Below are 22,702 nucleotides of genomic sequence, written 5' to 3'. Positions count from 1 at the left end.
TTTGTTCAAGTTTGCTTTGTGATCCATGCACCAATAAGCAATTCAGATCCACTCTGTAGTTGCTGGGTCTACTCATTCAACACACAATTGGAATCTTGTTTTTGTTTTTATTTTGTTTTGATTTTTCAACAGGATCAACTTTTTTCTCTTTTTATATTAGTTTTCATTTATCATTATCAGTGAGAAACATTATCAATCATTTTTCTATTTAGATAAATTGTTGTTGTTCAGCTGCTAAGTCATGTCCAACTCTTTGAGACCCTATGGACTTCAGCACAACAGGTATCCCTATCCTTCACTATCTCCTGGAGTTTGCTCAAACTCGTGTCCATTGGGTTGGTAACGCTATCTAACCATCTCATCTTCTGTCACCACATTCTCTTCCTGCCTTCAATCTTTCCCAGCATCAGGGTCATTTCCAATGAGTCGGCTCTTGACATCAGGTGGCCATAGTATTGGAGTATTCAGCTTCAGCATCAGTCCTTCCAATGAATATTCAGCACTGATTTCCTTTAGGATCGACTGGTTTGATCTCCCTGTAGTCTAAGGGACTCTCAAGTCTTCTCCAGCACCACAGTTGAAAATCATCAATTCTTCTCTGTTCAGCCCTCATTATGGTCCAGTTCTCACATCTGTACAGGACTACTGGACAAACCATAGCTTTGACTATATAGACCTTTGTTGGCAGAGTGATATCTCTGCTTTTTCATATGCTGTCTAGGATTGTCATAACTTTTCTTCCAAGTATCTTTTAATTTCATGGCTGCAGTCACAGTCTTCAGTGATTCTGAAGCCCAAGAAAATAAAATCTATCACTCTTTCAATTTTTCCCCATCTATTTGCATGAAGTGATGGGACTGGATGCCATGATCTTAGTCTTTTGAATGCTGAGTTTTAAGCCTGCTTTTTAACTCTCCTCTTGCACCCTCATCAATAGGGTTTATAGTTCCTCTTCACTTTCTGCCATTATAGTGTTATTGTTAATATTTCTCCTAGCAATCTTTATTTCAGCTTGTGAGTCATTCAGCCTGGCATTCCCCATCAGGTACTCTGCATATAAGTTAAATAAGGAAGGTGACAATATACAGCCTTGACATTTCCTTCCCAGTATTGAACCAGTCTGTTGTTCCATGTCCAGTTCTAACTGTAGCTTCTTGTGTTGAATATAGGTTTCTCAAATAGGAGGTCATATTTCCCATATAATATTCTTCAGTTAGACACTTCAGTTACACATGCCATTTATAAAAGTATTCCAAAAGCCTTAAAATGAGGCTTTGGACCATGGGCAGTAACTCTATTTTATTCCATATTAACTATAGCAAATGTTTACTCTTTTTTACTGCAACATGGTGGGGAAGGGGCACAGTTCAAAGAGGACAGAATACTTGCTTCCTTGTTTACATTTTCCCATTGCAATGGAACTCAGGCAACAGAAAAAACGGGGAGACGGGGTAGCGGGATAACAAAGTATCTGTGAAGAGGAAATGAAAGTAACCTAATTGTACATTCCAGTCCAATTATGTTACTCGCTCAATTTTTTTTAATTTTTTATTTATTTTTCATATAAATTTCTTTATTTTAATTGGAGGCTAATTACTTTACAATATTGTATTGATTTCACCATACATCAACATGAATCCACCCAAGTGTACACGTGTTCCCCATCCTGAACCCTTCTCCCACCTCCCTCCCCTTACCATCCTTCTGCGTCATCCCAGTGCACCAGTGCCAAGCATCCTGTATCCTGCATCAAAGCTGGACTGGCAATTCATTTCATATATGATATTATACATGTTTCAATGCCATTCTCCCAAATCATCCCACCCTCTCCTCTCCCACAGAGTCCAAAAAAACTGTTCTATACATCTGTGTCTCTTTTGCTGTCTCACAATTTTAATACCAAATGTATAAGAAAAAAACTATTACTGAGCTTTTCAGAACTGTGGAATTGTCTTCATTATTTATGAGATAGGCTTTATAATTATCTTATTTTACAGAAGAAGAAACCCATATAGAAAAATTAAGTAAATTCCTATTGTCATGCATACAATGTAGGCAGCAGAAACAGGCTTCTAACTCACACAGTTCAGATTCACAGACCTTATTCTTAACCTCTGCACTAGACTGACATCCCTCTAACCATTTCAACTTGTTTCCTCTTGTTTCTTTATCACTAGTCCTTAAGTGGCTCATTTGTAGCCCAAGAAATTGACATTATTACTTTCTACTATATACATAACATGATTTGCATATATTCCCATTGACATTTTGACTGATTTCTAACTGCTTATCATTTAGCCCAAAGAATGGTTAGTTTGGACTTCATTTTCAGTTAGGTATGTAGATATCTAAGTTCAATTCCCAAAGCTTTACATGCATGAAAGTATAAACATGTTAGTTAAAATCTGAAAAGTAAATACGTAGGAAACATATTTATATAAAGCAGTCCCATAATTAAAGCTGAGAATGGGAAAATAAGAAGGTTCAGTTCAGTTCAGTTGTTCAGCCATGTCTGACACTTTGCAGCGCCATGGACTGCAGCATGCCAGGGTTATCTATCGCAAATTCTAAAAATCAGAAGGTAAAAGTAATATGCATGGGCTACAGTATAGGCATGTAATTTAGGCTACTTTTATATAGCTGACAAGAACCTTCTGCACAATTCCATTTCTTTCTACTCATAATCCTAATAAATGTACAAACAAATCTGCATTCAGAAAACATAAAATACCCTATGCACACTTAGACCCAGTAACTCTCATTTGTTTGAAATATAATGCTTAAGTATTTAGACTCTCTAAATATTTGGACTTGTAAGTCTTGTTTAAGAGTTTATTTTACTGATGGAAACATTCTTTTTAAACTTCATACTCATGTATTTTACATATGTATGTTAGATTGCTTTCAAATACCATCAGTGAAAGTTTTCTGCTAGTGCAGAATGACAGCATATAAATTGTTATGGAAAAGCAAATTATGATGGAAAGCGCACTGAAACAGGATTGGGTTCTCACATTTTTATCCCTAATATTCCCAGCAATGGGCTCTGTGACTATTCTTCCTTAGTAACTTAGATAATAATTTGTTGTTGTTGTTGTTGTTTAGTCACTCAGTCGTATCTCTTTGGCCACCCCATTTACTGCAGCACATCAGGCTTCCCTGCCCTTCACTCCAAACTCCTGGAGTTTGCTCAAACTCATGTCCATTGAGTCAGTGATGCCATCCAACCATTATCTCCTGCCATCCCCTTCTCCTCCTTCACTCAACCTTTCCCAGCATCAGGGTCTTTTCTAATGAGTCAGCTTTTCACAACAGGCGGCCAAAGTGATAGAGCTTCAGCATCAGTCTTTCCAATGAATATTCAGGTTTGATTTTCTTTAGAATTAATTGGTTTGATCTCCTTGCAGCCCAAGAGACTCTCGAGTCTTCTCCAACACCACAATTCAGTGTTTGGCCTTCTTTATGTCCAACTCTCACATCCATACATGACTATTGGAAAAACCACAGCTTTGACTATATGGACCTCTGTTGGCAAAGTAATGTCTCTGCTTTTTAATACACTAGGTTTTTCATAGGTTTTCTTCCAAGGAGCAAGAGTCTTTTAATTTCATGCTTGGATAATAATACATGTTATTAATTTCATTTTATTGAAATGTGCTTATAAAATGTTTTAATTCATAAATAATGTATTACATTATAGAATATACAAATGCATAAGTTAAATAAGTCTTAATAAAACAGAAGCCCCAGATAATCAATAGGAAAATATAGTATAATATTTTTGTATACCTGTCTTAGTCTCCTCAGGCTGCTATATAAAAATACCATAGAAAGGATGCATAAATGAAGGAATTTATTTCTCACAACTGGAGGTTAAAAAGTATAAAATAAAATTTAAAAAATTCTGACTGATTATGCTCCCTAACAAGGACTGCTTTCCTGACCTCAGATGGTTCAGTTTAGTTGCTCAGTTGTGTCTGACTCTTTGTGACCCAATGAATCACAGCATGCCATGCCTCCCTGTCCATCACCAACTCCCGGAGTTTACCCAAACTCATGTCCATCAAGTTGGTGATGCCATCCAGCCATCTCATCCTCTGTCATTCCCTTCTCCTCCTGCCCCCAATTGCTCCCAGCATCAGGGCCTTTTCCAATAAGTCAACTCTTCGCATGAGGTGGCTAAAGTATTGGAGCACATGAGGTGGCCAAAGTATTGGAGTTTCAGCCTCAGCATCAGTCCTTCCAATGAACACCCAGGACTGGTCTCCTTTAGGATGGACTGGTTGGATCTCCTTGCAGTCCAAGGGACTCTCAAGAGTCTTCTCCAACACCACAGTTCAAAAGTATCAATTCTTTGGCACTCAGCTTTCTTCACAGTCCAACTCTCACATCCATACATGACCACTGGAAAGATCATTACTTTTTCATTATGTCCTCACATGGAAGAAAGAGAGACAGAGAGGAAGCAAGCTCTCTGCCATCTCTCTTTTAAGGACACTAACCCAATCATGAACAGCCCCACTCTCATGATCTCACCTCAATCTAATTACCTCTCCAAAGTCTAATCTCCAAATACCATCACACTGGGAGTTAGGACTTCAATATATGAGTTTTGGGGAAGCACACTTCTGTCCTAACATTCTGTCTCTTGCCCCCTAAAATTCATGTTCTTCTCACAAGAAAAATGTATTCCTTCCATCTGAACATCAGTAAGAGTTTTAATTAATTTTAGTATCAATTCTAAAGTCCAAAGTCTAATCTAAATAGTATCTGAGTCACATAAAATGAGGGTGATTTGAGGTATGATTTACCTGGAGGCAAAATGTCTCTCCAGCTGTGAGCCTGTGAGAACAAACAAGTTATGTGCTTTCTAAATGCAACGGTGAAACAAGCATAAAACAGATATTTATTCTAAAAGGGAAAATAGGAAAGAAGAAACAATGACAAGTCTCAAGCAAGTCCAAAACCTTGTAATACAAGTTCCATTTGATTTTAAGACTTGGGAATAATCCTCTTTGGCTTTATGCTGTCTTCCAGACCAACTGTGGCAAGGGTTCACTCCAAGACTCTGTTAGGCAGGGGTCAAGCTCCCAATCCTCCAAGTATACACAACCCCAAGGCTCCAGATAGCCTCCATCTGAGCCTGTACTCGCCCCCTTAACACACACACACACACACACACACACACACACTTTGAAACCGAGGTCCGTCTAGTCAAGGCTATGGCTTTTCCAGTGGTCATGTATGGATGTGAGAATTGGACTTGAAGAAGGCTGAGCACCGAAGAATTGATGCTTTTGAACTGTGGTGTTGGAAAAGACTCTTGAGAGTCCCTTGGACTGCAAGGAGATCCAACCAGTCCATTCTGCAGGAGATCAGCCCTGGGTGTTCTTTGGAAGGAATGATGCTAAAGCTGAAACTCCAGTACTTTGGCCACCTCATGTGAAGAGTTGACTCATTGGAAAAGACTCTGATGCTGGGAGGGATTGGGGGCCGGAGGAGAAGGGGACAACCGCGGATGAGATGGCTGGATGGCATCACTGACTCGATGGACGTGAGTCTAAGTGAACTCCGGGTGTTGGTGATGGACAGGGAGGCCTGGCGTGCTGGGATTCATGGGGTCACAAAGAGTCAGACACGACTGAGCAACTAAACTGAACTGAACTGAATTGAATGTAGGCCCAATGATCTCTGAACTGCCTTTTAAGTCATGTTCCCCTTGTCTTGAAGAATATCATACATTCACAACTATATAGCTCTATGGTCCAAAGCTGTAGTATCTAAGAAGCCTGGCAGTCTTCATTTCATACTGTCTCCATCTTCTTCAAACCAACATTTCTGCTCTTATAATCCCATAATCTATTTATCAAGTGATTAATCTCTTTGTGTTTTCTTCTAGACACACTATTTTTTTTTTCAATATGAACAGATTTAATATTTTTCAAAATATTTAATCCTGGTTCCTTTTTGCTTCAGATTTTCTTCTTCAATTCATTTCTTTATTCTTGCACTTTTATTTAAGCAGTTAGGAGGAGCCAAGCCATTCCTTTAACACTTTGCTTAGAAAGCTCCTCAGCTAAATGTCCCACTTCAGTGCTCACAAATTCTACCTTCGACAAAACACTAGAATGTGGACACAGTTTAACCAAGTTCTTTGCCAATTTATAAGATAACATTTCTAACACATTCCTTTCTGAGATCTTACCAGAATCATCCTTAATGTTCATTTCTAGCATGAACCTCAAAACTCATCTCCCAGTTCCAAAGTCACTCCCATGTATTTATGTATTTGTTGCAGTACCACCCACACTTCTCAGTACTAAATTCTTTCTTCATCTGCTCAGTCTGCTATAGCAAAATACCATAGGTAGGAAGGCTTCAATAAGAGGAACTTATTTCTCATAATTTTGGAGGTTGGGAAGTCCAAGATCAAGATGCTGGCCAATTCACCTTCCCTATGACAGCTCTCTACCTGGTTTGTTGTCAGCCTTTTCCCTGTGTCCTCACATGACAGAGAAAGCTTTCTGAGACCTTTATCTTTTACAAAGGCAGTAAACCCATCCTGATGGCCCCACCCTCATGACCTCACCTAAATCTAATTGTCTCCCAAGACCTCTCTTCAAATACCATCACCTTAGGGATTAGAACTTCAACATATGAATTTTGGGGGGACATAATGCATTCCAGAGCAATGTCCATCCAGTCTGTTTTAAAACTTCATTTCATTAGCAATATGTAGTTCCATTTGATTTTACACAATACAGAGGTATTCATTTCTAGAAAGTCAATTATATTCCTCAACCATTTCAATCCCACAACTCACAGGTAACTAAAATTAATAGGCTGAGGTGTTTTTTTTACTCCATGTTTTTTTTCTGTTTTTACAGACATAAAATTATGTATACATTATGAGAATTTTTTTTAAATGGAAATATTTTACATATTTTTGTAGAGCAGGCTCATTTTCTGTACATATATCCCTGCCTCATTCTTTTTAAATAGATAAATTGTAATCCTTAGTGTGTGTGTAGTAAAATTGTTCAATTTTTCTCCATTTAATAGAATTTCAAACTGTGTTCTCAATATATTGCTACTGAAAGTCCTTATACACATAAAATTTTAAATGCATATATTTACATTACAATAATATTTTAAACATGTGAATATGCCTTATTCTTGTACATTAAGGTACTTATTCTTTGTCCCAATGATCAAGAAACATATATCTGAGAAATATACGCTTAGTAATGGAACTGTTCAAACAAGAATACATGGAGAGAAAATTCATACTCAGTTTCTAATTTCCAATATAAAACTTTTGAATCTTCATCAAGGCAACAGACTTGAAAGACATTTAATTCCAGTATATCCTCTCTTTATAGAGACAGGTGGTTTTATTATACTGCATTATCATAATCTCAAAGTCTAAAGAAGGAGTATATGAAATACAGAGATCGAAAACCTAAAGCTCTCCTCTTATGTCTCTTCTTTATTATAGAAGGAAGAAGGAAAAGAGAAAAATGAGGTCAGATTCTAAAGTCCCTTCTCATCCTGGAGCTGAACTCTCAGGCATGTGAGCAGGCAGGGACATTTATTCTCTAAGTTACAGAGAGATATGCTACAATCAAAAATACTGGGTCTAATGAAACACTTGGCTGGATTTAGTAGGGGAGTCATGCAAGCTTAGAGAAAAGTCCCAAGGGTGGCCATTCCCCACCAAGCTGCTGGCACAACAGCCATAACAGAATAAGTGAAATGGAAGCACTATTTCTAAATCTCAGTGGTTATATAGAACAAGAGACTTGAAAATGACCGTGTGTGTCAGTAAAGAGTCTTAAAATGATGGAGAGTCCCGTGAATTCTCAGAAGCCTGGAGTTAGTATAAAGAAGCCACTTTGAGATGAGAATCAATGCCTGAACCACTGAACCACCCAAATGCCCTTAACTGGGTGAATAGATAAACAAACTGTGGTTCACCTTTTAGCTCCTAAGTTCTAACACTCTTCTTTGAATCACCTCTCCTACAGCATCACCACGTTGTTAATGTAATCTATGCTTACTCACTCTGCAGTAGCTGAAATGCACTCTTCTCTCCGCTACAGTATTTTATTAAAACCGCATCAATAGCAACATTCAATGAATAAGCAAGAATCACTTTCATCCCTCTCTCCAGACCACAAAATATTTTACATGCCTGTGATTGAACTGCTCTGGTTGCCATGTCTTCCCATGCGATACAGATCACAGGCCTGGCACTGACATTTTCCCTGCTTGCCCAGCTGTCTGAGAGTGATAACACAGCAGTCACAGATCTGAACATAGAGCCACACAGCCACTCATGGTGCTTGCTTCAAAAAAGGGAAAAAAAAATCACTTTATATCCCAAAGCTCAATAAAATCAAGCTTCTCTTACTTAATAGAAAAGTGTTTTATTTATTTCTGGTAACCAGTGAACATTGGATTCTCAAAGGATCTTACTTGATGAAACAGTTGACCTTTAGCGTCCATACTTATTACACCAACAAAATTAAAGTACATTTTTAAAAGCATTAATTTCCAATTACCAAGACCTCACAAATTAAAATAATATGTCCCCCTTAAAAGCTATTGCCAGATAATTGCAGTATAACCTGTCTTCAGCACTGTATTGTCAAAGGTGCTCAAGTTCAGTATGGTAATATATTAATTAGAAACGAATTCTTTAGGTTTCCAAAAGCTGAGCCAAAGATATATTACTTGTTTTTCTTCATTGGAAGTTTTGTACTTTCTAACTTCTTCCTTTCTATCTAAATTAAAAATCACTCAGGGAAAAATTATACTTTTTTAAAAAATGAAATAGCATATTTAAAGGCTTATCTATTGCTGAATCAGTATTAAAATACTAAATACATGGAATGCTAGATTGTATTTATAGGCCAATGAATAGTCAGAAATGGTGTAAACAACTAGTATATTGCCACTTGCTCCTATTAGGGGAAATTTTAATCCAAAACTCCATAAATGTGAGATTTTTGCTTTCATTAACTCTTGTTGTATAAATCAATAATTTCGCTAAAATCAGACTACACATTTAAGAGTGAACAATGTTTAATGCCTTACAGTTATTTAAATGTCAATATTTGTAAAGAGAATGTTAAAGCCACATAATACATTGTGCCAAGTTGCTTCAGTTGTGTCCAACTCTTTGGAACACTATGGACTGCAGCCTGCCAGTCTTCTCTGTCCATGAGATTCTTCAGGCAAGAATACTGGAGTGGACTTCCATGTCCTCCTCAGGGGATCTTCTCAAACCAAGGATCAAACCCACATCTCTTATGTCTCCTGCATTGGCAGGTGGGTTCTCTTACCAGCTGAGCTATCAGGGAAACTCTTTATCACTAGAACTATAACAAACCTGATTTTAATGTGGCACAGACCTCTTTTGTATGTTTCTTGTTATTTGTTCCTGGTTTCTAACTGTTGCTTAAGAACCAGTGAAAGTCGTTCAGTCCATGGACTATACAGTCCATGAAATTCCCCAGGACAGAATGATGCAGTGGATATCCTTTCCCTTCTCCAGGAAATAAATCCTCCCAATCCAGGGATCAAACCAAGGTCTCCCACATTGCAGGTGGATTCTTTACCAGCTGAGCCACAAGGGAAAGCCAAGAATACTGGAGTGGGTAGCCTATTCCTTCTCCAGCAAATCTTCCTGACCCAGGACTAGGCAGATGTGTCTGACTCTTTGAAACCCCATGAACTATATAGTCCATAGAATTCTCCAGGCCAGAATACTGGAGTGGATAGCTGTTCCCTTCTCCAGGGGATCTTCCCAACCCAGGGATCAAAGCCAGGTCTCCCTCATTGCAGGCAGATTCTTTACCAGCTGAGCCATCAGGGGATACCTAAGAGCCAGAGTCTCCTATAAAAGAAGGACTTATGACATCCAAACTACCTTCTCTTGCAGAGTTGCAGAATTTCTCTAAGAGCTTAAGACAGTCCAAAATGGACATTATGCAGGAAAAGACAGCAATGCCTCCTCCATCCACTCACATGGAAGGGGAAGCATAAGGACCCAGGGACCTGTTACAGACTCAATGCATGGCTGGACCCGCAAAGCATTCTTCCCCATTCTGCTTGGCTGGAAAGCTTGGGGCTCTCTGAAGTGCTATGACTTGGACATTTGGGATGTCATATCTACAGGGTTGTGGGTCAATTCCCTTCTCCCTTAGCTGAGTCTGAAACTTTTTAGTTGTTTTAAAACATAATTTTACTTAAATAAAAAAACACATTTCCCTTCAACTTCACACAATACAGTGATATATACTTTTTATTAAGTCAACAGTATTCCTCAACCCCTCCAATTCCACACTCCTCAGATAACTAAACTAAGAGAGATCTTTTCTGTTTCTTTCCTTTCCTATCCCTCCCAAAAGCCACTGATACCAGGCACTGCCCTGACAATATACTTTGCTCAAAGAGTACTATCATATGTTCCATAGAAAGCACACTTTAAATGGGTGAAATTATAGGCTATGTGTACTATAATCTCAATAAAGCCATTTTAGATATATACACGTGTGTGTGCATGCATGAATGCTCACTTAATCGTGTCTGACTCTTTGTGACTCTGTGGGCTATAGCCTACCAGGATCCTCTGTCCAAATGATTTTCTAGGCAAGAATACTGGAGTAGACTGCCATTTCTTCCTCCAGGGGATCTTCTCGACCCAAGGATTGAACTTGCATCTCTTGCATCTCCTGCATCTGCAGGCAGATTCTTTCCCACTGTACCACCTGGGAAACCATATACATATACATACTTGCATGCTAAGTCGCTTCAGTCACGTCTAATTCTGTGCGATCGTATGAACTGTAGCTCACCAGGCTCCTGCATCCATGGGATTCTTCAGGCAAGAACACTGGAGTGGGTTGCCATGCCCTCCTCCAGGGACTCTTCCCAACTCAGGGATCACATCCAAGTTTCTCGAGTCTGTTGCATTGACAGGTAGGTCCTTTACCACTAGCGCCACCAGGAAGGATACACATGTATATGTATAAATGCACTCTGATGTCTATTATGTGTACAGATATATATGCCTCTGTATTTTTAATTTAGTCACTCAAGCACAAATTTGACGGATCCAGAATCAGTTCCAATGCCTCCTGAGTATGTTAATTAGGAGAAGAATTTCAAGAGTAAGAAAATGAACCTGGGTCATGAGGGCAAGCTACAGGAATGAAAGGAATTCATTCTCCTAACAAACCAAAGTAGGACAAGTCATAAAAACTATCTGCCCTCCCAGGCAGTTGTACAGGCCTCCCCTGCTCTACAAATTGGTAATAATGATGCTCACTCTGAGAATTCATTTGTACACTGATGTGAAAGCCTCTGAGTAGATGTAAAGTATCATTATGTTATTACATGTGGCCCATGGGTCTCATTGATATGTACACTGTCAAATGCAGTTTTTCTCCCTTCTGCTGCTGAAAGAAAATTGAAAAAGCAATATGCTGGTGTTATTAAAGTCCACTTGGGCTTTGCCATATTTCATCCTCAAGTCAATTAACATATTTGTCTAAGTGTATAACTGATGTTTGATACTGCATTGTCCTTATATTTTATCTCATGTGACCCGAAACATGGAAGCCACCTAGATGTCCATCAACAGATGCATGTATAAAGAAGCTGTTGTATATATATACAATGGAATACTACTCAGGCATAAAAAGGAACACATTTGAGACTGTTCTAATGAGGTGGACGAACCAAGAGCCTATTATCAAAGTGAAGTAAGTCAGAAAGAGAAATATAAATAGTGTATACTGATGTGTATATATGGAATCTAGAAAGATGGTACTGATGACTTTATTTTCAGGGCAGCAATGGAAAAACAGTCATAGAAAACAGACCTAAGGACATGGGGAGGGAGGGGTGGAGGAAGAGGGTTAGATGTATGGAGAGAGTAACATGGACATCTATAAAACCATATGTAAAATAGATAGCCAATAGGAATTTGCTATATGACTCAGGGAACTCAAACAGGGGCTCTGTGACAATCCGGAAGGATGGGATGGGGAGGGAGCAGGAAGGGAGGTTAGGGAGGGAGGGTGCATGGGTGTGCATATAGCTGATTCTTGTTGATGTATGACAGAAACTACAAAATTCTGCAAAGCAAATATCTGTCAATTAAAAAAATTAAGTGGCAGATAAAAGGGAAAAAAGGATATAATACATCATATATTCATGAGGGCAAAAAAATTATCTCATGTGAAAAACATAGACAGTATTTTGATCTTGCAGTTATATATATATATATATATATATATGTGTGTGTGTGTGTGTGTATGTATGTATGTATGTATGTATGTATGTATATATATCATTACTTTCTCAGGGAATGTAAGCCACGTTATTTCCTTAGTTTTACACTCATAGGATATAACCCTTGTCTGCTATTACCTGCCAAATACACTTAATAGACTTATGTCAGCTGTTGAAATTATAACTTTCTTCTCCAAGTTCAAGCTCCATTCTTCTCTAATTCACATGTCTCAGGCTTCATCCTATTCCTTTAACCAGCCTGGCCCATTCTCACAGCTTATAGCTGACAATAACACATGCCACGTGACCTCTCATTTTGTAATCAATCTTCTTCCAAGTTCAAGCTTCCTTCATGCTCCTGCTTTTTATTTCCATCGTTGTTTTTGGATGGTTTTAAAGTTTTTCTTATTTCTTGTTCTTTAGACTTGTTAGCTGATCTTGGTTTTCCCAGACTGATTGATGATGTCCTCTAAAATATCTTTCTTTTGGCAAATTTTTCACTCCTGACTTCTAGTAGTTTTACTCACATAAATTCAGGTATTAAAACATAAACAAAAAGTCCTAGAATTATTCTCCATAGACAGAAGCCTTTACAAGGAGAAGAAGAAAGGAGAACCTAAAAAAAACTTTATCAAAAGACTTTTCTCTGTTAATTCTGCAAATACAAGTCTACCATATTAAACTGGGCCAGAATCATTTGACCACTATTAGCATGGTCCTGCCACAACACCGGTTCTCCAACTGACTGCAGTTGGGTAAAATACTATCAAACAGCATTGCATACTACAAAGAAATAGTTCATGAGTAACCTGATGCAACAAACTTCATATGTTGTCTTATATTTTTTAAATGCCACAGCCAACCCAACCTTCCATAACCACCATCCTGATCAGTCACCAGTCATCAACACTGAGGCAAGACCCTCCAACAGCAAAAATATTATATTCACTGTAAGTTCAGATGATAGTTAGCTGCTACACACTTAATAGAGTACATTATAGTCTAAGCATAACTTACATATGGGCAAATGTGGCTAAGATGGCCAAGGAACAAAATTACAACTAATTACAGTGAAACTACTGATGAGAAAAACAGAAAACTAGCAGGAAAGATCTACTGCTAATTAAAAAAAAAAAAATAGGTAGGAGGAGCAGAATCATGGTACAGTCAAGACTCATACCTCCACGTGGGCAACCCACAAATGGAAAGATAAAATCAGAGAGGTTCTCTCCAAGAAGTGAAGGGTCCAAGTCTTAAATCAAGCTTCTCAGCCTGGAGGTCTTGCTTTTAGGAGAAAAGCCCTCAGAATAATTGGCTTTGAAGGCCAGTGTAGCTTATTTTTCAAGAAGGCCAGGGTCTGTGGGAAATAAGAGACTCCACTCTTAAAGGATGTGCACAAATCCTGACATGTTCTGGGACCCAGGAAAGAAGCAGTATTTTCTAAGAAGTCTAGATCAGACCTACCTGCTGATCTTGGAGAGAGTCGTGGAGAGGCAAGAGGCAACTGGAATCACCTTGGGGACACAGACACTGGTGACTGCCATTTGGGAAAACTTACTCTGCCATAGTCAAGGCTATGGTTTTTCCAGTGGTCATGTATGGATGTGAGAGTTGGACTGTGAAGAAAGTTGAGTGCTGAAGAATTGATGCTTTAGAACTGTGGTGTTGTAGAAGATTCTTGAGAGTCCCTTGGACTGCAAGGAGATCCAACCAGTCCATTCTGAAGGAGATCATCCTGGGTGTTCTTTGGAAGGAATGATGCTAAAGCTGAAACTCCAGTACTTTGGCCACTTCATGCAATGAGCTGACACATTGGAAAAGACTCTGATGCTGGGAGGGATTGGGGGCAGGAGAAGGGGACAACAGAGGATGAGATGGTTGGATGGCATCACCTACTCATTGGACGTGAGTTTGAGTGAACTCCAGGAGATGGAGATGGACAGGGAGGCCTGGCATGCTGCAATTCATGCGGTTGCAAAGAGTTGGGCACAACTGAGAGACTGAACTGAAGCTTGAGAGAGTATTCCAAAATAGCACTTGTCAGCACCAGTGTCCCTATGGTAGAGTTCAGTTCATTTCAGTGACTCAGACATGTCCGACTCTTTGTGACCCCCATGAATAGCAGCACCCCAGGTCTCCCTGCCCATCACCATCTGCCAGAGTTCGCTCAAACTCACATCCATTGAGTCGGTGATGACATCCAGGCATCTCATGCTCTGTCATCCCCTCTCTTCCTGCCCCCAATCCCTCCCAGCATCAGAGTCTTTTCCAATAAATCAACTCTTCTCATGAGGTGGACAAAGTACCGAAGCTTCACCTTTAGCATCATTCCTTCCAAAGAAATGCCAAGGCTGACCTCATTTAGAATGGACTGGTTGGATCTCCTTGCAGTCCAAGGGACTCTCAAGAGTCTACTCCAACACCGCAGTTCAAAAGCATCAATTCCTCGGTGCTCAGCCTTCTTCACAATCCAACTCTCACACCTATACATGACCACTGGAAAAACCATAGCCTTGACTAGATGGACCTTTGTTGGCAAAGTAATGTCTGCGCTTTTCAATATGCTATCTAGGTTGGTCATAACCTTTCTTCCAAGGAGTCAGCGTTTTTTAATTTCATGGCGGTAATCACCATCTGCAGTGATTTTGGACCCACAAAAATAAAGTCTGACACTGTTTCCACTGTTTCCCCACCTATTTCCCATGAAGTGATGGGACCAGATGCCATGATCTTACTTTTCTGAATGTTGAGCTTTAAGCCAACTTTTTCACTCTCCTCTTTCACTTTCATCAAGAGGCTTTTTAGTTCCTCTTCACTTTCTCCCATAAGGGTGGTGTCATCTGCATATCTGAGGTTATTGATATTTCTCCTGGTAATCTTGATTCCAGCTTGTGCTTCTTCCAGACCAGCGTTTCTCATGATGGACACTGCATATAAGTTAAATAAGCAGGGTGACAATATACAGCCTTGATATACTCCTTTTCCTATTTAGAACCAGTCTGTTGTTCCATGTCCAGTTCTAACTGTTGCTTCTTGACCTGCATACAGGTTTCTCAAGAGGCAGGTCAGGTGGTCTGGTATGCCCATCTCTTTCAGAATTTTCCACAGTTTATTGTGAACCACATAGTCAAAGGCTTTGGCATACTCGATAAAGCAGAAAAATATGTTTTTCTGGAACTCTCTTGCCTTTTCAATGATCCGGCAGATGTTGGCATTTTGATCTCTGGTTCCTCTGCCTTTTCTAAAACCAGTTTGAACATCTGGAAGTTCATGGTTCAAGTATTGCTGAATCCTGGCTTGGAGAATTTTGAGCATTACTTTATTAGCGTGTGAGATGAGTGCAACTGTACAGTAGTTTGAGCATTCTTTGGCATTGCCTTTCTTTGGGATTGGAATGAAAACTGAACTTTTCCATTCCCTTGACCACTGCTGAGTTTTCCAAATTTGCTGGCAGATTGAGTGTAGCACTTTCACAGCATCATCTTTCAGGATGTGAAATAGCTCAACTGGAATTCCATCACCTCCATTAGCTTTGTTCATAGTGATGCTTTCTAAGGCCCACTTGACTTCACATTCCAGGATGTCTGGCTCTAGGTGAGTGATCATACCATCATGATTATCTGGGTCATGAAGATCTTTTTGTACAGTTCTTCTGTGCATTCTTGCCACCTCTTCTTAATATCTTCTGCTTCTGTTAATTCCATACCATCTCTGTCCTTTATCGAGCCCATCTTTGCATGAAATGTTCCCTTGGTATCTCTAATTTTCTTGACAAGATTTCTAGTCCTTCCTATTCTGTTGTTTTCTTCTATTTCTTTGCGTTGATCACTGAGGAAGGCTTTCTTATCTCTTCTTTCTATTGTTTGGAGCTCTGCCTTCAGATGCTTTTATCTTTCCTTTTCTCCTTTGCTTTTTCTCTGACAGAATGTGGTCCACTGGAGAAAGCAATGGTAAACCACTTCAGTTCTTGCCTTGAAAACTCCATGAACAGTATGAAAAGGCAAAATGATAGGATACTGAAAAAGGAACTCCCCAGGTCAGGGTACCTGTAGATCAGTGGAGAAATAACTCCAGAAAGAATGAAGGGACAGAGCCAAAGCAAAAACAACACCCAGTTGCGGATGTGACTGGTGATAGAAGCAAGATCCTATGCTGTAAAGAGCAATATTGCATAGGAACCTTGAATGTTAGGTCCATGAATAAAGGCAAATTGGAAGTTTTCAAACAGGAAATGGCAAGAGTGAATGGCGACATTCTAGGAATCAGTGAGCTAAAATGTACTGCAATGGGTGAATTTAACTCAGATGACCATTATATCTACTACTATGGGCAGGAATCCCTTAGAAGAAATGGAGTAGCCATCATGGTCAACAAAAGAGTCTGAAATGCACTACTTGAATGCAATCTCGAAAATGACAGAATGATCTCTGTTCGTTTCCAAGGCAAACCATTCAATATCACAATAATCCAAGTCTATGCCCCAACCAGTAATGCTGAAGAAGCTGAACTTGAATGGTTCTATGAAGACCTACAAGATCTTTTAGAACTAAATCCTAAAAAAGATGTGCTTTTCATTATAGGGGACTGGAATGCAAAAGCAGGAATTCAAGAAATACCTGGAGTAACAGGCAAAATTTGCATAGGAATATGGAATGAATAAGGGCAAAGGCTAATAGAGTTTTGCCAAGATAACACACTGGTCATAGCAAACACCCTCTTCCAACAACACAAGAGAAGACTCTACACGTGGACATCACTAGATGGTCAACACTGAAATCATATTGATTATATTCTTCGCAGCCAAAGATGGAGAAGCTCTATACAGTCAGCAAAAACAAGACTGGGAGCCAACTGTGGCTCAGATTATGAGCTCCTTATTGCCAAATTCAGACTTAAATTGAAGTAGGGAAAACCACTAGACCATTCGGGTCTGACTTAAATGTAATCCTTTTATTATACAGTGGAAGTGAGAAATAGATTTAAGGGCCTAGATCTGATAGATAGAGTGCCTGATGAACTATAGACCGAGGTTTGTGACATTGTACAGGAGACAGGGATCAAGACCATCCTCATGGAAAAGAAATACAAAAAAGGAAAATTGTTGTCTGGGGAGGCCTTACAAATAACTCTCAAGCTTATTAGCTCCTAAACCCAACCCTACCCAGCAACCTGTCAGAACCAGTTAGGACAACTCAGGCCAACCCAGTAGCCAGGCAGGGACACTGCCCCACCCACGCACGAGAAGACCAGCTATCTGAAGAGCCCCCTGAGTCCAGAGCCAACTCAGGACACTGCAGTATACACCAGAGGACACAAAATCTAGCCAAACACACTAGTGTGCCCGTGCTAGTCTCAAGATTCCCAGCGCCCTATAGTCAGAGATCCTATGATGTGGTTTCACCCACTAATGAGCTGGCACTAGCTCTGGGACAAGCCTCACCCATCGTGGGCAAATACACCAACTCCAGGATCCCTGGGTCATGCAGCCAGAGACCCCAGGACCAGGATCTGCTCACTGGTGAGCCAGTACTAGACTCAGGATCCCCTGGGCCCCAGTCCTGACAACCAGAAGTTTCTCCATGCTGTGGGACATTTTGGGCTCCTCAGCTAGCCACCTCATGATCTAACTCCTCCTACAAGTGGGCCAATACAAGCTCGGGACACCCCAGACGCCACAGCCAGCTGTGGCAGGAACGAGACCTGCCCAACCACAGGTTGACACTAGATCTGACATCCTAGTCCCACAACTTCTTACCCTGAAACCTGGTTAAACCCACAGACCAGTATTAACCAGTAGGATCCCCTGGGCTGTAGCCAGTTGCCTTGTGACCCGGCCCACCTACCAGTATCAGGTAGCCTCCACACAAAGCAGACCTTGGAAACTAACCAGGCCAGAAGCCAGCAATGCCTAATCAGATCACCTACACTCTTCAGCCCACTACAATAGAAGGATCCATGCAGTGCATTTAGGGGACTCTGCCAGAATATAAACCTCTGGAGAGCAGATGGAAGTGTGCTGCTAGGATGCATAGGACATCTCTACTAAAGGCCACTTCTCCGAGGTTAGGAAATATAAGCAACTTATCAAATACACGGAAATAAAAAAAGCAAACAAGGCAAAACGAGGTGACAGACAAAAATGGCCCAAACATAGAAATAAGATAAAACTCTCAGAAGAAGAGATTTTCTCCACTTCACATTTCTCCACTTCACATCTAAGTGAAGTGGAAATAAGCAATGTATCCAATAAAGAGTTCAAGATTTTCAAAGAACTTGGGAGAAGACTGGATCAACAGAATTAGAAGTGAGAAGCTTTTAACAATGAGTTAGAAAACACAGAGCACCAAACAGAGATGAAAATACAATCACTGAAATATAAAATACAACAGAAGGAATCAACTGTAGATTAGATGATCCAGAGAAAAGGATCAGTGAACTGGAAGAAATCACTGAAGAGTATTGGAAATCACTGAAGATGAACCCCCAAAACACATACATAAAAAGAAATGATCAGTATGAGGGACAACATTAAGTGTAGTAACATATGCATTATAGGGTCCTATAGCAGAAAAGAGAGAGAAAGGGGCAGAGGACATATTTGAAGACCTCATAGATGAAAATTTCCCTAACTTGAGAAAGGAAACACAGAGAAGAACCAAATATACATGAAAAATATAATAACTGAAATATAAAATACAGTAGAGGGAATCAACTGACCTGATCCAGGAATCCAGAGATTCAAATCAACCCAGAGATGACCTTTGTAATTTAAATGAAAAATGGAAATATAAAGAGAATATTAACAAATTATGTACAAGAGAATTCCTGTAAGGAGCTTTCAGTAGAAAATTGAATTTTTTCAACTGACTTTCCAGCACCTACCCTGTAGGACAGAAGGGAGTGGCATGATGTATCTAAAGTGATAAAAGGGGAAAACCTACAACCAGAATACACAGTAAGGCTTTCATCTAGATTTGATGGAAAGATCAAAAGTTTTACAGACAAGCAAAAGCTAAAGGAGTTCAACACCACCATTCCAACTTTACAAGAAATGTTAAAAGAACTTCACACAAAAAACAAAAAGCCAAAACTAGATACACCAAAGGAAAATTTTCATTGATAAAGGCAAATAGAGAATAGAGGTAGTAAATCACTCACATATGGATGAAGGCAGTCAAAATGATTAAACTTCCAGTTGTAAGATAATTACTAGGCATATAGTGTACAACATGATAAATATAATTAACAATATGGTATGTTATATACAAAAGTTGTTAAGAGAGCAAATCTTGAGTTCTCATTACAAGGAAAAAAAATTTATATTTGCTTAATTTTGTATAGATATGAAATAATGCATATTCACTAAATTTATTGTGATAATTGTTTCATGATGTGAGTCAAAAAATTATGCTGTACACCTTAAATTTATATAGTACTATGCATCTTTTAAAAACTGGAAGGAAAAACACTTTTGTATGTACTGGAAAACCAACAACTTGTGATTCACCTTATTGCAATATTTGCTTTATTGTGAGAGTCTGAAACCAATCTCACATTACCTCCAAGATACATCTGTATAAATAAATAATAGATTTATTTTAAGAAATTATTTTTCATTAAACTTTTTTTTACAAAACTTTATTTTGAATTGGAGTATAGCCAATTAACAATATTGTGATAGTTTCAGGTTAATAGTGAAGGGACTCAGCCATACATACACACGTATCCATTCTCCCTCAAACTTTCTCCCATCCAGGGTTCCATATGATATTGAGCAGAGTTTCCTGTGCTATACAGCAGGCCCGTGTCAGTTATCTATTTTAAATATAGCAATGTATTCCTCACATAATTGTAGAGGCCAAAAAGTCTGAAATTCTAGGACAGGCCAGCAAGCTGGAAAGTCAAGTTTTGATGCTGCAGTCTTAAGGCCGAAATCTCCTCCACGTAACCTCAGACTTTGCTTCTAAAGCTTTCAACTGCTTGGTTGAGGTCCACTTACATTAAGGAAGGTAATTTGCTTTAATTTGAGTCAACTGATTAGAGCTGTCAACAATATTTCCAAAATTAGTGTTTACTTAAACAACCACAGACTATAGCCTAGAATGGTTAACACAGAAGACTACCATACTGTCCTGATTCTATAAATATACAAATAACTGGATGCCATGAATGCTGCATGCTAAGTTGCTTCAGTCGTGTCCGACACTGTGTGACCCCATGTATGGCAGCGCACCAGGCTCCCCTGTCCATGGGATTATCTAGGCAAGAATATTGGAGTGGGTTGCAACTTCTAAATATCTTTATAAACCATTTTTGTTCTCTAATTTGGGGAAATAAAATGTATCCATAGAGCAAATACTCTAGAGCTTTAAACTTAGCCTCAGGATTCTGAAGCCAGTAATAAACCACTCAGTATTCTTGCAATGCGTAAGTCAGCAGAAAATCCTCAAGTGAATTATAGGCACATTTAGGCACATTAGAACTACTGTTTACTATTCTGGGTATAAATATAAAGCATTTACTCAGTAATAGGTAAAAGCTTTTGTGTAAAACTGTGAAGGTAATGTTTTGCTGTTGAGCGTTATACATGAAAGCATGAATATTCCAGGTGAAATAACAATGTCCTAAGCCAACATCTGCCAAAATAAAAACTTTAGAGAGTAGGTATTTATTTACTTCATCCAATTGCACTTCCTAGGCCACACTGGAAAACAAGTACACTTAAAAACAACATGTAATATATATTAGAGCATCACATGGGACAATCCATTCATGCTCTCTGCTGCTGCTGCTGCTGCTGCTAAGTCACTTCAGTCGTGTCCGACTCTGTGCGACCCCAGAGACGGCAGGCCACCAGGCTCCCCCGTCCCTGGGATCCTCCAAGCAAGAACACTGAACTGGGTTGCCATTTCCCTCTCCAATGCATGAAAGTGAAAAGTGAAAGTGAAGTCGCTCAGGCATGTCTGATTCCGAGCAACCCCATGGACTGCAGCCTACCAGGCTCCTCTGTCCATGGAATTTGCCAGGCAAGAGTACTGGAGTGGGTTGTCATTGCCTTCTCCCTAATATATAGCAATTCATCATACATTTAGGATTTCATTTCTTTAAAAATTCTTTCACGCTAACTGGCCAAATACTTTAATGTTTTTCTTTACAAACAGTTTTACATACATACAACTAGATACTTGACCCATGGAACAGATGATTCAGTATGGTTGTTTTTTGAATCAATAATTTAGCCTAATAATCTTCAAAGAGTGCAACAAGACAGGGAAAAATATCTAACTAGAAGTCAGGATATGATGTGCTTCTTTAGATCTTGGGCAAAATATTGCATCTTAAAAATAGCTAAGGATTTGAAAAAAGAAAAACTGAGTTTAAGTTCATCCATTAGCTGTGCAATCTAAAGAAAATTAAAAAGAAAAATTTTCCACTGTGAAACTGGGATAGCTGTAGCAGTCTTACGGTTTGGATCAGGATGTAGCTATAACATTTCCCTTGTTTCTGATATTTTCATTAGCACATGGTGCTATGGGAGATATTTATTTTTTATTTATGATAGCAGACAATTCTTTCAACTGAATTTGTCTCTGGTCATGTGAAAAATAGGTCTTGGTAGTTAATTAGTTTAGAAGATTAATATGTCTGGGTCCAGCTATTCCCGACTTTAACCAATGATTTATGCTCTCAAAATCTTAGTGATCTTCAATTAATCACCATAGTCTCTTTATAGATAGTAAGGCGAAAGTCAAAGCTACCCATTTACTCTTACAAATCAAGAGTGAATGAATCTAGCTCTTTGAAAATGACAAACATGTACAGCAGTGACCTGGGTGATTCTCTGGTCATGGTTACCAGAAATTGTGAAAGCTGAACTAAGCAAGTTATGCAGTCTGACTCCAAATAATTTTCTAAATGTAATTCTGTATCTAGTTCCAACATGACCAAAAAGAGAGTCACAATGTGTCTCAAAGATTCCTTTTAATAATCAAGTCCAATCTCCTCTAGCCCATCCTCTAAAATCCAGATGTCTGCTGAGATCTCTTTGACCTTCAGATGTAAGACTGATACGATGCATCCTCATTTTTTTAACCTGTAGAAGACCATTACCTTACAGAGCTTCTCTCCAGGCCCACAGCCTATATCCCCCTGATCCCTCTTTACTTTTTTGCTCATACATACATTGTCCTGAAGCTGGGGGCAGGAGGAGAAGGGGACGACCGAAGATGAGATGGCTGGATGGCATCACTGACTTGATGGACGTGAGTCTGAGTGAACTCCGGGAGTTGGTGATGGACAAGGAGGCCTGGCGTGCTGTGATTCATGGGGTCGCAAAGAGTTGGACACGACTGAGCGACTGAACTGAACTGAACTGAATATTATGCCAAAATGGTAATAA

This window comes from Budorcas taxicolor, chromosome 23 (assembly GCF_023091745.1).
Source record: "Budorcas taxicolor isolate Tak-1 chromosome 23, Takin1.1, whole genome shotgun sequence".
Classification (NCBI taxonomy): domain Eukaryota; kingdom Metazoa; phylum Chordata; class Mammalia; order Artiodactyla; family Bovidae; genus Budorcas; species Budorcas taxicolor.
Note: the sequence above shows the minus strand (reverse complement) of the source record.